Source organism: Myotis lucifugus, unplaced genomic scaffold, assembly GCF_000147115.1.
Source record: "Myotis lucifugus unplaced genomic scaffold, Myoluc2.0 scaffold_457, whole genome shotgun sequence".
Classification (NCBI taxonomy): domain Eukaryota; kingdom Metazoa; phylum Chordata; class Mammalia; order Chiroptera; family Vespertilionidae; genus Myotis; species Myotis lucifugus.
Window position 1 is genome coordinate 668934 of NW_005871505.1, and position 16854 is coordinate 685787.

Genomic DNA, 16854 nt, shown 5'->3' on the forward strand with positions numbered 1-16854 from the left:
GTGTGTTTGTGTAACTTCACCATCTGCGGGCAAGTCTATCATCTAATGTCACTTTATGAACGTCTCCGCGGAGCAGGCTGTTTCTTCCCAATATGTATAGAAGAATTACTTTAATCTTTTTTCTTCTATGAGAACAGATAAGACTTATCTGCTGTATATACCTGATGAAACACTTATCTATTTGGATAATTAATGAATCCATTTTGAGCACATGCTATGCTATCCATCTTTTGTGGTTCAAAAATGGGTGACAGTGTGATTATGTCTTGGAGAGATAAGTCAATGTGTATATTCTTAGATCCTCTGGCTTTTAAAATACCGGCGAAGTAAAACTGTGGCAAATTAGTTATTTTTCTTATTCTGGGCTTCAAATTGGCTAATTCTGTCTATTTGGTTATATGGAGGGTATATTATATCACGGTCGGTCATTGAATTGCACTGAAGTTGAATATACGAATGATTTATTATTATTTTACATATTTATATATATTTTAAATGTGGGGCATAAAACACTTCTCTGAGCAGGGTGGATGGAGAGATGAGCAACAGATACAGTTCCCCTACTTACTCCTTTCGGGAGAGTGTTGGGAACGGGAGACACATGGACCTCCTCAGAGGCGCGCTCGCCAGTGGCTGAGTGAGGTGGGGTGGGGGCAGCCAGCCTTGCTAGCAGTGCAGCTCAGACTGCCCGGAGGGGCAGCACAACCGGGACCTGTATTTTAAAGAGCTGGAGGAACCCTACAGTGTATCTAAGAGTTAGAATTATTTTCTTCTTAACCTCAGAAAATGGTGAGATGCCTACTCTTTTACATTCCTATATTTCACCACACCTTGAAGTGCCCGGGAAATCTGGCTTGTGTATTAAGTTCATAAAGCCCCCAAATCTTTTCCCGGCACACTCTCTCCCACACCCGCCCATTTCAGTATCGCCCATCTCGTCTTGAAACTGTTCTCGGAGTCCCTCTAAGGAGAGACGGGTTGCCCCTTTGTCCTGTTGCCTGTACTTGAAGTAAAAAACATTAACCGCCAGAAAGCATTATAATCACATTCCAAAACATGGTAAAAGTAGATGGTGTGAGAGGTGAAAGTATGTTTAACTAAAAACGGTGCCAAGAACAGGACATCGAGGTTGGAATAGGTTGGAGTTACAGATGCTTTTTATAAAACGCTTTCCCCCACTCTCTGTATTTCTCACTGTGCGATCTGGGAATCCCAAGTCCCGTGGCCACTCGGGATGTGCGCACGTGTGCACGTAGCTGACCCAGCAGCGTCCCCACAGACCAGCGGAGGCCCAGACAGAGGCGCACCTGCCCAGGGGGGCCTCTGCCTTCAATGTGCAGTGGAAGGTGTAACGTCTTCTCATGGAAAAGTATCTTATGAGGAGGGGTGAGGCCTTCGCCAGCTCGAGGCGTACTGAGTGTCTCTCTCACGCTGGTGATGCTGAGCTCCAACCCTCGCTTTGTGTTTGTTTGTTTAATTTTAAGGAACGTGAGGGACTCCTTCCCCTCGACTCAGTCCGTTTTAGGGACAGTTAGGCAGTGGGGAGGGGAGGGGGGAGGATGAGAGCAGCTTGAACCCGGAGCATTCTCTGCCCGCCGCCCTGTTATCGTCGCCCTGGTAATGGCATGCTACCATCGGGGTTGGCTTTCCCGAGCGATTAAAGAAATGGAGAGATAGAAGAGGGGACAGGCTGCAGCGGCGATAACAGGCTGTCTGCATGGGTTATATTTAAAGCTGTGATGACACTAAACTCTTCCCTTAGAAATGCATTGCTCTCCGTGATGTGTCTCACAGACGTTAAGGCTGACAAATAGTGTGCGATGTCAAGAATGCCTTATAGAGTTAACTTTCCCCGTGAAGATCCGCCTCTTCTTAAAGAGAGACAGGCGATAGATTTATACTAGGTATATTACCATATCAGAGAATGGCAAGTATTTTTAAAGCTAATCAACAAAACTTAGGTTACACAGTACTTCCCAAAGTCATGTGACTTAGAGACTTTATTCAGAAAATGTCTGGTGGGACAGTGATATTTCAGTAGAACACATGTTGGAAAATGATCTCCTGTTAGAGGAGTAGATGACAAGGTCTAGATCTCGGGAGAGACACGTCATCCATAAAGCAGCACGGAGCGGGGGGTGGGGGGAGACCAGAGCATTAGGTCATGATGCAGATGCTAAACTCTAGAGAAAATGCAAAGCAAAACAGTTTTCCAAGCACTTGGCCTCGCTATGGAACACGCTCTAGAAGTCGGTTCTGAAAGATCGGCATGGTTTAAACTCTGTATTTCATGAATATCGAGAAGTCATTAAAGTACCGATACCCTCCCTTCTTCCATTTTGCTACATCAGGCACTCAGCACCATATGTTTTAAAATAGTCTTTTTGCTTCCAATTACTCCCTCATCAAAAGCCACCCTGTCTGACATCGTATCAAACTTCTAATGATCCCACATGGTTTAAGACAATGTGGGATCAAGGATTTAAAAAGTGGTGAAGATCATAAGAGCTGTAAGGGAGGCAGAAACCACTGTGGCCCAGAAGGCTCAGCAGAAGTCCTTGGGGAAAGTGGCACTTGAGTGAAGCTAAGGCACTAAGTGAAAGAAGGTCATGGTCAAGACCGTGCATGAGGGAAAGTTGCCTAAGACCCTGCGTATACAGACTAAAGTGAGGTGGCAGTGTGACCGCAGTGTGGTTTTCAGTGTTGACTTTCAGTGTTCGCTCACTGAAGTGATGATGCACATCTGGGCTGCATATGGATGCGGGGACTGTCTCCCTGATGCCAGTCCCCTGGCTGTCCTCTTCCTCACTGAGCATGATTCTCCTTCATGTTTTCCTCCGTGAAAGATCGTCATAGTTTTCTATTACTCTGACCCCTAACTTGAGTCAGGAACAAGACGTCCAGTGAGAACTATTCTTATCTCTAAGTCTGCAAATGCCTGTGCTTGGACTCCAACTATGATTTTTATAGCTCTGCCTCTTTCTGTTCCCTGAATTATGCAAAATTATGGTGAAGGATGCCTATGAGGAGGGGTTTACGGGTATAGAGCACCTGGGCTCTTAGGAGTGACTACCTGCACTGACCCTCCTGAAAGAATGTTCCCGGTTAGTCTGTTTACCGCGCCACACTTTCAAATGCTACTCACCCCACTCCACCCAGCCATTGGTTGCTTGAATTCTGTTGGTGAACTAGTCCACATTTAACCATATATTGTTTTATAATCACGGCATTGCTTTGTTCACTGCCAGCAATTAAACTGTTTAACAGAAGCACATAAATTAAGGTGGTAAATAGTTTCTAAATAGTTTCTTGGGGTTTAATCAATTTAATTAATTAAGACCTGAGTAATCTTGGGCTTAAACCCCTAAGTTTTCTCATTCCTCTTTTTATTTACTAAACACACACACACACACACACACACACACACACACACACATTCTCTCTCACATGCACACACACGCACACACACCCTGCTATTTAGCCTTCTGTCTTCTGAAACTCTCTGGATTCCAGGCTTAGTCTGACATGAAAACAATCTAAGAAGAGTTTTGATGGTGGGAATGGCCCTAATATATCCAATACTTACAAATATGGTTTCACAAAATAGAGGAAAAAGAAAGGCTATATCTAACGAACTCTAACCCTTATTCTCATGAAATAATGTAGAACCTTGCATTGGGTGGTGATGCTCGCAACTCATACAAAAGCCTCCCAGTAGACGGGGTGTCAAGAGGGAGAAAAGTGACCAGTTGGCGCGGGGAGCGATGGAGAAGAGAAACAGCGGTGGCGGCTCTGGCCACAGTGGAAGTGATTTACACGGGGCTGGTGCAGCGATAGCAGCCACTGTTTCCTATTCCAGCCCGTGCCAGGCAGCAAATTGCAGACACCCTGACAATGGAAAGTGTTAAAAAGATAAAAGATAGAGCGGCTTGGCACTTGAGCAGATAAGTGGAGGCTGGGAAGAGGCAGCCAATTGCAACCTGATGGACATTCCCTGGAGGGCGGCAGTGTGGCCCCTGCCGGCAGGCCTCGCCCCGTGGGAGTCGGAAGCCCCGGAGACACAGACGGTGCAGGGAAGGCAGCGCTGCGCCCAGCAGGGCCACCCGGGGTTTGGAAGTAGCCTCAGCTACTCTACCAGCTTTGTGACTTTGGGCCCAAACTCAAGCCTCAATTTCCCCTCTGAAAATTAGAAAGAATATATCTGCCTCCTATGTTGATTATAAACATTAAATGATTCCACATGTGAATAGTGCGAAGCCGAAGGCTCAGACATAATAAGCACCAAGAAAACAGTGTTGATGTGTGATTTAGCTCTGGGTCCCCTGATGTTTATTAAATTATTGTTGAATGAATGTGAATGAAGTAGTGATGAACATGTACAATACAAATTGTTATTTAAGCAGAAAGTGCAGAACTTCCTTTATCCCTTCAGTCTCTGGGAGTAGGGAGTCAATGTGAGTGATTTAGCAAATTGAAGGTCCTATTTTCATATTCTTAATATATTTTGGTCATTTGGTGTAAAAAATCCTTACAAAATTTTACTCTTCTACATATTCTAAGAAAAAAGTCAGTGTAATGAATTGGATGTCTGTTTTGGACAGACACGGCAATACTGTAAATGGCTGTAGATTACTGCCACTTGGAAGATTTTTTTTTGTCTAATTTCAGGATTCTTTTTCCTTGTCTCTAATCCTTGCTGCTGTTTAGTCTATGCCTCCAAAATGCACTTCCAAAAATTTCCCAAGCACACATGCATCCCCCTGACATACATGGATTCATGATAGCCTTCAAACTGGTCTAGATTTTTAGTAAAATACAAGTCCACAGGATTGGATGACTAGGGATGTGAAGACATCTTTTAGGAAACTATACGATCTTCGCTATGGAGAGTTAGGAGAGGAATCTGTCTTCTCGGAAAGACATGCTTTTCTTACCTGTGGATTCTTAGTTGTGTTCCACAGGCAGGAATATCAGATGCATGGCCCCAGCAAGTGAATTATAACATCTGTTTGCTTTGGTTTAATAAAAATAATTGCTCTTCTGAAAAATACAACATTGCTTGTTAACTCAGTTTTCTTTCTGTTATATTTGTAGAGAAGACTCGATAGTTTTGTAAACATTTTTACACATCAGCTTATAGATATGTTTTTCAAAGTGTTGGGGTTTTTTGGGGGGGGAGCAATTGGCAAAAATTAATAGCATGTGGAGATCACCCAGACTTATGGGATTCTTCACAATAGGTCAGTTGACTGTCCACGTAGAGTAGAACAAAGGGTAAACTTTGAAAACAATGTCCATGAAGCTCCCGTACATTACATAATATTGGTCTGAGTCTTTAGCGTTTGCATCTGCTGCTTAGAAACCCACTTGACCTGGGACTTGGCAGTCACCGAGGAAGTTGTCTCAGGCCCTCCTGAGTCAAGGAAGCTGAACTGCGTGGGTGACACGGGCGTGTGTCTTCAGCTTCCTCAGACACACTCCAGACGTCCTGAATGCCGTGCGAATTCGTTGTTTCCGATCGTGTCATTCCCTTTCTTAAAATCACATAAAGATGGAACATGGTAGAGAAGTTACTTCATTGTCGGCCGCAGATCCCAGCTCTCTCTCACAACTGCCCTCCGCACCCACCCTGCGATGTCAGACAAACACCCTGCTCTCCAGCCTGTCTTGTGCTCAGAGTCCCCTGAACACAGGACAGCCTGTGTCTCTACCATCTGAAAGTAGAAACACTTGTGGGGGTTAGTGTAGCATGAACCTGATATGAGTCAACAATGGAAAGGGAACTTCCAACGTAGCTAAGAAACCTTGGTTTGCAAGACTCACCCTGAATTAGGGGTCACACCCTAGCACCACATTCTTTAAGGCTTTCAAACATGGGGGCATCGCTAGGGGTAGTGATCAGAATGAGGAGAGATTCAAAATTGAAAAAAATCTAAAAATTATTTCCTGGATCTAGAAGCAGAATGACTGTTGCCTTCCCATGCATGAGGACTTTCAAAGGAAGGACAGTCATTGTTCTGTGACACCCCCACTTGGCCAGACTTACCCCAATGGGTGAAGAACACAACAGTGAATATGCAGAACACACACACACACACACACACACACACACGGAAACACTTGTTAGCTATTGGAACTGTCCCAAGATAACATGGACTTTCATGGGAATTAGAGAGTTTCCAGTGAGGGCAGGTTTCAAGTACAATCTGACAAGTGAAGAAGATTATACTGGATAATCATGTATCCGGGAACTTGTAGAAGAAATTTAAATATTTGATGGAGTAGAAAGCAGAAGAGTTGAATTATGACCTCTAAGAGCTCTTCAACATAGGGAGATCATGTTCCTCCATAAAAACCTACTAGGAATACTACTCATCGCAGCAGCAGCAGTGATGGTCGAGGTCATAGCTTCCTCCAATGGACTATTTTCTCTTTCCCAGGCTCTGTGCGTAGCATTGTATAATCCTCACGCCTGCCCTATGAAGTCAGTATTCTCACTGTGTTCAGTTCATAGGAGAGGAGGTGCAGGTTGAGGGAAATTTCCTAACTTGCCCTACAACACGTTGGGAGGATGAGTCAAGATTTAAAGACAAGTATACATGACTAGAGACATCGCCCTCTCACCCAGCACTCAGGGCAGCAGAGCTGAGTTGGCTGGAACTGCAGAGCACGATAGCGTGGTCAAAACCTGTGCAGCAGAGCAGGTACCCGCCTGGCTATGTCTAGGAAAAGGCCCCTGTCCCTCATGGGGTTGCACACTGACCTCAACTCCGCGGCACTTACTGGGAGCAGGGCAAACAGCTGTCCCGTGTGTGGACATGAACAAGTTATTTCCTCGTATAAATTAAACTCCTTTGCAAGTCTAGTAATTAACCTTAAGAGTCTTAAAAAGTAGTTAGTGCATTGTTACTGGAGTATACTAATAGAACCAATGTGGATTAGAAAATGTAATTTTTCTCCCCGAGAGCTTACCTCCATTTCAAAGCAATTGTTACAATGGGAGAGTCTGTGCCGTTTCCTTCCCTAACCCCCCGCTTTCCCACTCACCCCGCAAGGAAGTATATTATAATAATCATCAAAAGTTTTAGCTGGATGATGATCAAAAATATTATTTTAGGGATGAGAAAAATAGAAATAGGGAAACATTAACTAGTATACCCTACTTCACAAAGCAAACATCTCTAGGATGTTCAGGAATAATATTCAAGTTTGTATATGTCTTCAACAAGATTTTATGAACTGTTCTGTGTACTAAAGACATGTGAATAAAAAGAAATAGAACGTACTCCCTTCTCTCAATGAACAACAAAGAGAAACACACACACATACAGGTACACACACATACCCATGCACATACACATACACACATGGGCAAAACAAGAGAACAGAAAGTACATGTATATGTTAGAAATGCATTTGGAGTTGTTAGCCTAAAGTAAGAGAATAAGGAAAGACTCTTTGGAGAGGATGATTTCGAAGGACTCCTCAGGATCCAAAGAAGGAGGATATGGTTGTAGGCAAGAGAATATTGAAGTTTCCTAGACCAAGGAAATTAAGCAAATATTCCAAAAAGTTGAAAATGGTACAAAATGAGATGAAATCAGTCGCATGACAAAAAAAGGGTTAATTCCTGATTTTAAAAAACATTTTATTTATTGAGTTTTAGAGAGAAGAAGGGAGAGGGGGAGAGAGAGAGAAACATTGATATGAGACCAAAACATTGATTGGTTGCCTCCTGCACACACCCCGACCTGGGGATTGAGCCTGCAACCTGGGCGTGTGCCAAAACCGGGAATCGAACCAGCAACCTTTGGGTGCACGGGAGGGCACCCAACCAACTGAGCCACATTGGCTGGGTAATTCCTAATGTTTTACATTCTATTTATTCTATTTCCAATCTTATAAAACTCACTACTATTCATCATACACATGATGCCAAACAGGGTACAACATGAGAGAAAATTAGCTGCATAGCGAAGAAGGGTTACTTTCTGACTTTTTACATTCTATTTCCGTTCTCATCTAACTCACTGCTATTCACCATACGCACGATGCACGTTCCCCTGGATGGCCACACTTTGATTCCATTAGTCACTCGCAGTCCTGAAGGGCGTTGGCAGGGCTTTTATACACAGCTTACCGAGGAATACTTCTTACGAAAACACGAAAAAGAAAGACAGATATCGTATGTTAATACTTGTTATCTTCAGGCAAAATGGTTTTAGGAAACTTTAATGTCCAGATACTGCAAGACGCTGATGAATAAACGGAACAATGTTGACGCAGCGAGCATTAGTGGTGCAACAGCCAGCACGCTCATCCCGGCGCTCCTGACCCCACATCACAGGCTCTCAGAGCTGAGGGGTTGGCTCCTGCATCAGGAGAGGTCCCTCTCCGTGTGCTCCTGGGGGACGGGAAAGTCCCCTTAAACCATAAATCCCCACGGCTCTCTTCACCACCACAAGACCTGAGCCTTCCCACGTCTGATCAGACTGGTTTCCATGGCCGCCTTCCAGAAACTTCCGCCGGGACAGGACGCCTCGCACTCAAGTCGGGGCACAGAACCACAGACCCAGAGCGGCTGAAGAGAAGGAATTCTTTGGGATCAGCCCAGACGGATGAGACTGAGCGGTGCCTTGTAGGTCAAGGAAATAATGAGAGACAGAAGCAACCAAGTGCCTTCGAACCCAAATGCCAGGCAGTAGACGGGAGCAGGAGGGGCGTGGAGAGATCTCCCAAACACAGAACCTGGAATCATTGAACACCCGGCACGGCCCTGGGGGGAAAGGGAAGTAACAGAACGGAAGCCCCTGGGCGCAAAGGGAGAGGAAGTCCCTCCTGGGCCAGGGGCCTGGCCTTCTGCATGGACGGACAGCTGCCGCCATTGCTAGAGTCAGACCGTGGCTGTCCCGCCTCTGTGCTCCTCTCGGCGTTGAGCCCCTTCCTGTTCCTAGACCGTGCCGTGTGTTCCTGTCTGGGCATTTGCTGTTTCTGAGTCTGGAATACTGGCATCTTCTTGCCCTTTGACCCGTCACCGATGTCACATGTTTAAGTTTCACTGTCACCAGAGAGCTTTTTGACAACCCCTCCCACCTTCAGAATCTAGGTTTGGGTTCACCACGGCTCCCTGCATCCTCCGCAAAGCATCTTGCTGGGGTCAGGCAGGTGTCTGTCTGCGTCTCTAACAAGCGGAGACCCATGGCGTCCGAGACCGTGTCCATGCTGTTCACCCCGCACCCCCGGTGCTCGGCACAGCGCCCAGCATACGGGCAGCTGCTCAGTGAATACTGCGTAAATGAGTGGGTGGATGAAGGCTTTAGCTTAGGCTGGAAAGCTGTGAGTGGCTCTGAGAAAAGCAAGTATAATGACCATTGTAATGACAGCCAATATGCACTGCATTCCCACTGTGTGCGGGCGCTGTGTGGAGCACAGTAAGTGTACTATCTGATTTACCCTCAAATCGATGCATTGAGGACTATTATCATCTCCATGTCTTACCTGAGGAAACAGAAGTTGAGGGAGTTAGGAGAAATTCCCAGTATCACACAGCTAATAAATTTGGAAGCTGGTATTTGGGTGGCGGTCAGTGTCATTTCAGAGGCGGGATCCAGTCTTAATTTAATGCTTATGTTTCTAGTAATTTCTTGATGTTTTCAGGGGACAGTGGCAATACCGAACAATTATTCATTGAGAACTTGCTACACTGACTACACTGTGGTGGGCACACAGCTTTATTCCAGCAACAATGCAGCCTTTGTTTCCTTGGTTACTGAGACTCGCCGTTATACAGTGAGGAGCTGCTCTCATAAACCTGGCCCCAGGGCCATCGGGGGGAAATAAAACAGTTCACACAGTGACAATGTCAAAGCATAAATTCATTTCCTGAAAGTTAATTCAAGATTAAACATACGAACTGCTGGATCTTTGGGCTAATGAAAGGGAGACATCGAGTGTGGGCCCTGGGTGAGTGTGAAGGGATATTAAAATGGTAGACCAAGCCCTAACCGGTTTGGCTCAGTGGATAGAGCGTCGGCCTGCGGACTGAAGGTTCCCAGGTTCGATTCTGGCCAAGGCCATGTACCTTGGTTGTGGGCACATCCCCAGTGGGGGGTGTGCAGGAGGCAGCTGGTCGATGTTTCTCTGGCATCAATGTTTCTAACTCTCTATCCCTCTCCCTTCCTCTCTGTGAAAAAGCAATAAAATATATTTAATAAAATAAAATAAAATAAAATGGTAGACCGACAGCCAAATCCGAGTCCAAAGGCGGAGAGTACAGCCAGACCTGATGCCACCGTTCCCCCGGGGGTGGGAGGGAGGCCCGAGGCGGCGGGCCTGGGTGGTGGCCCAGGGGCTCGGGCTGCTCTCAGGGCTGTGGTGTGCGGGAGGCGCAGTGCCAAGGCGCACCGGCCAGCCGGCCCGGCCCGACGGTGACAGCGCGCTTCCGGGCTCTGATGACCAACTTGCTCACGCAGGCATGTCTGAGCAGCACTGTCTGTGGCCCTTACAAAGGGGTCCGTGCTGTTGATTCTTATTGAACCGCAGAAGAGCTTGGGTATCCGGGTGTTGAAGAAGCAGAATCTCAGGGCTGGGAGAAATAGGCCAGGAGAGGAGGCCAGAGGGGAGATGACCTCAGAGGGCCAGTCTCCGTGCCCGGCCCTGGGGCTCTGGGCACCGTGGGTAGGAACAGCTGTGCCGCCAGCACCCGAGCTTTGCCCACGGGTGGCTCTTGAAGATTTGGACTTGGCTTGTCCGGGTGGAGATGCACTTTCAGGGTAAATACTAAGGTTCTGATGCCTGAGTCTGAGGGAAGAATGTGACATATTCATAATCTTTATAGTGATGACATGTTGAAATAGCATTTTAGGTACATGGGTTGCATAGAGTGTTATTAAAATTCATCTCAGCTGTTTCTTTCTTTATGCGACCACCAGACATTTTAAATTCACCTGGCTGGCTTTCACTTGTGGCTTAATTTACGTCTGTTAGACTGCAGTGGCTTGTCGGGTTGTTACATGGATTCCTTTTCTGTAATCCTCTTTAATCTCTAAGTTTGTTTGTTACTTAGGGAGCTTTAAATGTTTAATAAATTGCAAATAATGTTATCAATTCTCAAAAAAACTACTTCCATACCTTAAAATATTGCATAACAAGGTTCTTGTCTATTAATATTTCTCTTTTAAAATCGGATGCAGCAATTGGGAGCTGAAAGTTTGAGACATAACAGTGGCTCCTCAGACCAGCAGCTCTCTGCTTTCTGGGGAAGGTCTCAAGGGAACCGTGAGGGGGGTGGACACACAGGAGCCTGAGCGGCCACGTGTGGCTCCTCTGACGTTGCTGTGACTTTCTCGTTAGGCACACTGCCGCCGAGGGGTACGCGTTACCGACGTAACAACCTGTTTGTGAATATTTGCATAAAACGTACATTTACTTTAAAAACATGCACGTGGACCGCATAGTCTCAAGATTCATAATATCGTAATGACATTGTTATAACTTTCAGGGTGCTGATATTCTCCTTTCAACAGCCCCAGCTTTGTTGGAAGCAGAATTTCCCCTAACTGGTTTAAATCCAGACATTTAATGGAGAACAAGGTTAAGAACAGAATGAAACAAGAGGCAAACGCTAGCGTAGAAAAGGTGTCCTTCCCACAGCCAGCTGACGACTAGGCAGGCACATCGTTTGCCAGGAATGCAGAGAGAGCGTGAGCCGAGGAGGAAGGCGCCCTTGAACTTCCTGCGCTCAGGAAGGCAGTGCTCGGCAGGGGGGGAGCAGGGAAGGGTACCATGAACTCCTGGCAGCTTTGCAATCTACTCTCTTGGTTGAGCCCACCTGGAGGCCATCGCCTTCAGGAGTGAGGACTCAGAGCGGGGTGCAGAGCGCCTGGCACAGGGACCGAGCGGGAAGGATTGGCACATTCAGGAACCACTTTTTATCCGAGACCATCTTGTCTAAGGTCTGAAGCAGGACCAGGAGGTGTGACGCCCGATGGGAAGAGTAAAGTGGTCTGATAAATCCCAAAGAAGGTGGTTAGTAAAACAGGAGATGCTGCATCCGAAAGCAGAGTATGACTGCGGACTAAGTTAGGTGGTGGCAGTGGAAACCCACGAGAGTGTCGATGTTATAGCAGGATAACAGACCACGCTAGGTGTAGAGAAATTGGAGTGCTTAAGCCTCTCTTCTGGTTAATTTATGAATACAAATTATAATGCATTGCAGTGAATGATAATTAAGAGACAATGGGGACTTAATTAGATATCTTCAAAACAGGAAATGGATAACTTGGCAGAAAGTGCTAAAAGAATTTCATAATTAGAGAAGGCTACTTTCAAGTGATGATATTTAGCATCTATTTTAATTATATCAGTGATTTTTGGTGAGTTACAACTCCAGGGAAAATCTTATAAATAGCAGAGATAATTCTTTCATTTCTTCGCCACATACCAGTATCCTATATAACCTAATTATACAGACAAATAAAAGAGCTTGAGAACCAGAAACGTATGCATAATAGTGTGTTTAATACTGGCCTCGGGGCTTTTCTCATGCCGCATGACCCGACCTTCACTTGAGAATGGCCATCCCCTCCCGTTCCCTCCCAGTAAATCAGTGCCCCATCCCAGAAAGTCTTCCCTAACTTGCCACCCACTCCTACCTATTTCTGCTTTCAGGTGGGCATGAGACCAGCATCTGAGAATCACGTCATAGATTGTTGACCTAAAATAAATACTTATTTATAAGCTCACAGCTATAAAATCAATAAGTCATGGGGATGTGAAGTGCAGAAGGAAGACTGCAGCTAATACTGCATTGCCTCCTTCAAAGTTGCTGAGTTGATCTTAAAACTTATCATCACAAGAACAATGTTGTAGCCGTGTACAGTGATACATGGGAACTAGACTTACTGCAGCGATCGCATCCCACATTAGTCTAGAGCAGATACTTCCTGGTTGTCGCCCTGCCTTGCAGGGAAAAATACTGTAACAAACTAACTTACATGTGAAACCAAATTAACAGGGATTTTTTAAATTTAGGAATTCATTTTCATTATTTAATCACGGTGAGTTTGATGTTTAACTTAGTTGTATAAATATAGATTTTATGTCTAAGAACAGGACAAATTAGCTCTTGACAAACTTCCATCGTCAGGAAAGAAGTGCTGATGACACCACTGAGTGTGAATGGCTAAGGGTGAACACGCCCTAGAGAAAAATATATGCATAATGGATTCTCATGGGAAACATTTTCAGTATCTTTCCAGATAAAATATCAACCAAATCAGTGTTCATAACCAAATCAATGGTTATGAACTAAACATCTATTGAGATGTTTAGAAATACAAGGAAGGAACCACACTGTTTAAATAGTGTCAATTTTAAAAACTGCCATGCTTCTCAGATTTTGCTTCTGCTAGTTATATAACCATTCCCTCCTCAACAAAGTGATCAGAGAGGTAAAATTGTCTTGATAAACTTGTGCCTGTCAGCAAAAACACTTCCAAAAACATCGAATAACTGATATATTGAGTCTTAGAGAGAGAGAGAGAGAGAGAGAGAAAGAGACTTTATACACATATTAAAGTGCAGTTATTGGAGTCTAAAATGATTCTTGAAGCTTATTCATTTAATTGTTCTTTTCTTGAGAACTTTCTTGGGACTAGAAAACATATTTTTGGCATCTAAATTATCTAATTCTTCTGTCAGAGAAATTTCTGGCAATATTATACAAAGTATAAAAGAAAGTCAGTCTCCCTAACTTCTCTTGTCTTTATTCTATTTCCAATAAAATATATACAACTGAGAGGATTCATTTTGGGGTTAATTTTAGCTGCCTTACTAAATTAATAATTTTCTTAACTTTATTCAATACTAGAGGCCCAGTGCACAGATTTATGCACTGGTGGGGTCCCTCAGCCTGGCTAGCAGGAATAGGGCCAAAACCAGCTCTCCGACATCCCCTGAGGGGTCCTGGATTGTGAGAGGGCGATTCTCGGGTTATGCACCCTGGAATAGGGCTCCCTCCTCTCTGGTTCCCAGTGTGTCACCCGAAAGCCACAGCTGCCAAGTCACAGCAGCTCGGCAGCTCCTGCGTTGAGCATCTGCCCCTGGTGGTTAGTACGCATCATAGCTACTGGTCAGAGCATCTGCCCCCTGGTGGTCATTGTGCGTCATAGCTACTGGTCGGACAGTCGAACAGTCGCTTAGGCTTTTATATCTATAGATAAATAAAATTGCTGGATAAATCATGACCATAATATATGTCTGTCAAAGAATTTTAGACACCAAAGAGACCTTAGATTAAATTAACCTAATCCACAGTGAATGGTTACTCCCAAGATATAGAAAATATCAGGTTGGCTTCCAATTTTGGATCCATATTTAATACAATAAGAAAGTGGAGTGATACCAATACAACTTTAACCATAGTATGATTTGTGTTCTACTCCCACCCACATTATAACTCCTGTGAAAAGCAAGGCAAAGATATTCTCAGATCTGTTTAAACCCAGAATATACTTCATTCAGGTGCAAAAAAATTCCCCTCCAGAATGTTCTCTAGAAACTTTTTCTTTCAAAAAGGTAATAATAACAAAAAAAAATTATTGGGGCCGATCTCCAAGTTGAAGTTATGAGGCTAGCATTACACAAGGGGGTGCAGGGTGGGAGTGGAGGAAAGTTACAGTCCACAAAAGTGGTAAATGTGCAGAGTGCTATTCCTAACTTTGACACCTTGGTTTAAGAAAATGTGTAACTTCTATATCACTGCATATACATTTTACCTTAATGACCATATTCCAAGATTATGTTTTAAGACAGAAAAATGAAAATAATATCAATAACATCCAAACCCTTGAAAAATTTTACATGCATCGTTGTAAATAACAGGAGAAAATAGAGTTACCATTAACTGAATGAGTAGAAGATAGCACACATTAGACTTATGAGGTGTAACCAAAACTATATTCATAGTATTATTTTCATTATTTTTTAAATAAATGAAACATTATCTCAAGGATTTGCTTATGAGATAGGAAGACAATAAGCAAAATCTAAATAATTCAGAAGGAAGTATATAATGTAGCTTCAAGCAGAAATAATTACGTAGCAAAATAATGGAAATGGTAAATATGAGACTTTTATAAACAATATAGAAAAACTCTGATTAATCAAATTGTTTCCAAAATGAGAAATGGGATATTTTAACAGTTATAGGATAGATTTAAAAATAATATTCTTCTAAAAATAATTGATACTAATATATTTAATAATTTCAAGAAAATGGACAATTTTCTAAAGAAAGTTATAGCAACAGCCAGAACTAATTCAACATGGACTTAAACAGAAACATTTTAATAAAGCAAAATTATTGGAAACTGTCAAAAATTTAGCACAAACAAAAAAGCATCTGCAGAGACAGATGGTGTTACACTTGACTTATTGTCAGTTTTCAAGACACAGATAATGTCTGTGCTACAAAAATTTCTGCAAACATAGATAAAAAAGGAAAGTTGCCAAATTCACTTTAAAAAGCAGGAACTATTCTGAAACTAAAAGCTGACCAAGATAAACAGAAAAGATATATGTGCATCCAATGCTTTATGACTGTAGACAGGCAAAATCCTAAGAGACTACAACAAAATGGTCTTTAGTCCAACAATAAACCTATCCATTATTATGAAATCTATTAATAAAATTTATCACATAGACAAGTTGAATACAAAAATAATATAGTCTTTCCAATTGGATGGCCAAAAAGCTATAGCAAAATCCAAGAACCATTAAGTAGTCTGAGTTTTTGGTATATAGAAATAAAAGCGCTTCCTCAACATGACGAAGACTATCAAGCTCGGTCCATAGACAAGCGAGACTCAATCCAAAGCGCTAGGAAGACACCATCCTGTGGAACACTGTCCTGAGTCCAGCGAGGGAAACTGGGAATGGAGAACGCAAAATAATTACTTGCAGATGATATGATGTTATATCTGGAAAACCCCAATGTATAAAGATGTAAAGCCAGGTGAACCTTGCTTAAAATAAAACATGCATAGAAAAGCTAGGAATTGTGCTATCTACTTTTTTTGCCACTTTTGCTGATTTTCAAAACTTCTTAATGCATCTGTCCTGCCTAAGCAATGTAAACAAAAGTAACAGTCACAACATTATCTGTAAACAATACTGCAAAAATGCTGGCAAAAGCAGGAGCATCAGTCCCAGGATGCGGAAACCGTCAGTGGTCTTGTGTATAGACTTCTATCCAGACATCTGTGTGTGTGAATTCAAACCTATATAATGATGTTTCTCAGCTTGAAATGCTACAGACTTCAGACAACATGGGCATCATTTTATTTTTTTAATTTATCTTCATTATTGAAAGTATTACAGATGTCCCCTTATTCCTCCCACTGACCCCCTGCTCCACCCTCCCCTGGCCTTAACCGCACTACTGTCTGTGTCCATGGGTTACGAGTATATGCATAGAAGTTATTTGGTTAAACTCTTCCCGCTGTCCCCCTTCCCTCTGAGGTCCATCAGTCTGTTCCATGCTTCCAACATGGGCATCATTTTTTATAAATAGATATATTTATCCAAATCACTTCAGCAGCCTGATGTATAGTAGTTCCTTGTATGAGTTTGCTAAAATTTTCTTAACCAGTGCCTTGTTAATGGAATTTAAGCTGTCCCCAGGTTTTAATTTTTACAGATAATGCCTCAGTGGGCATTCTTCCTTATGTCTCTTTGCACTTATGGGAACATTACAGTAATCTATTGCTGTTTAACAAACTGCCACTGAATTTAGCAGCTTAAAGTCATCATTTACTTTATCTCAAGGGTTTGTGTGTCGGGCATTTCTAGGTG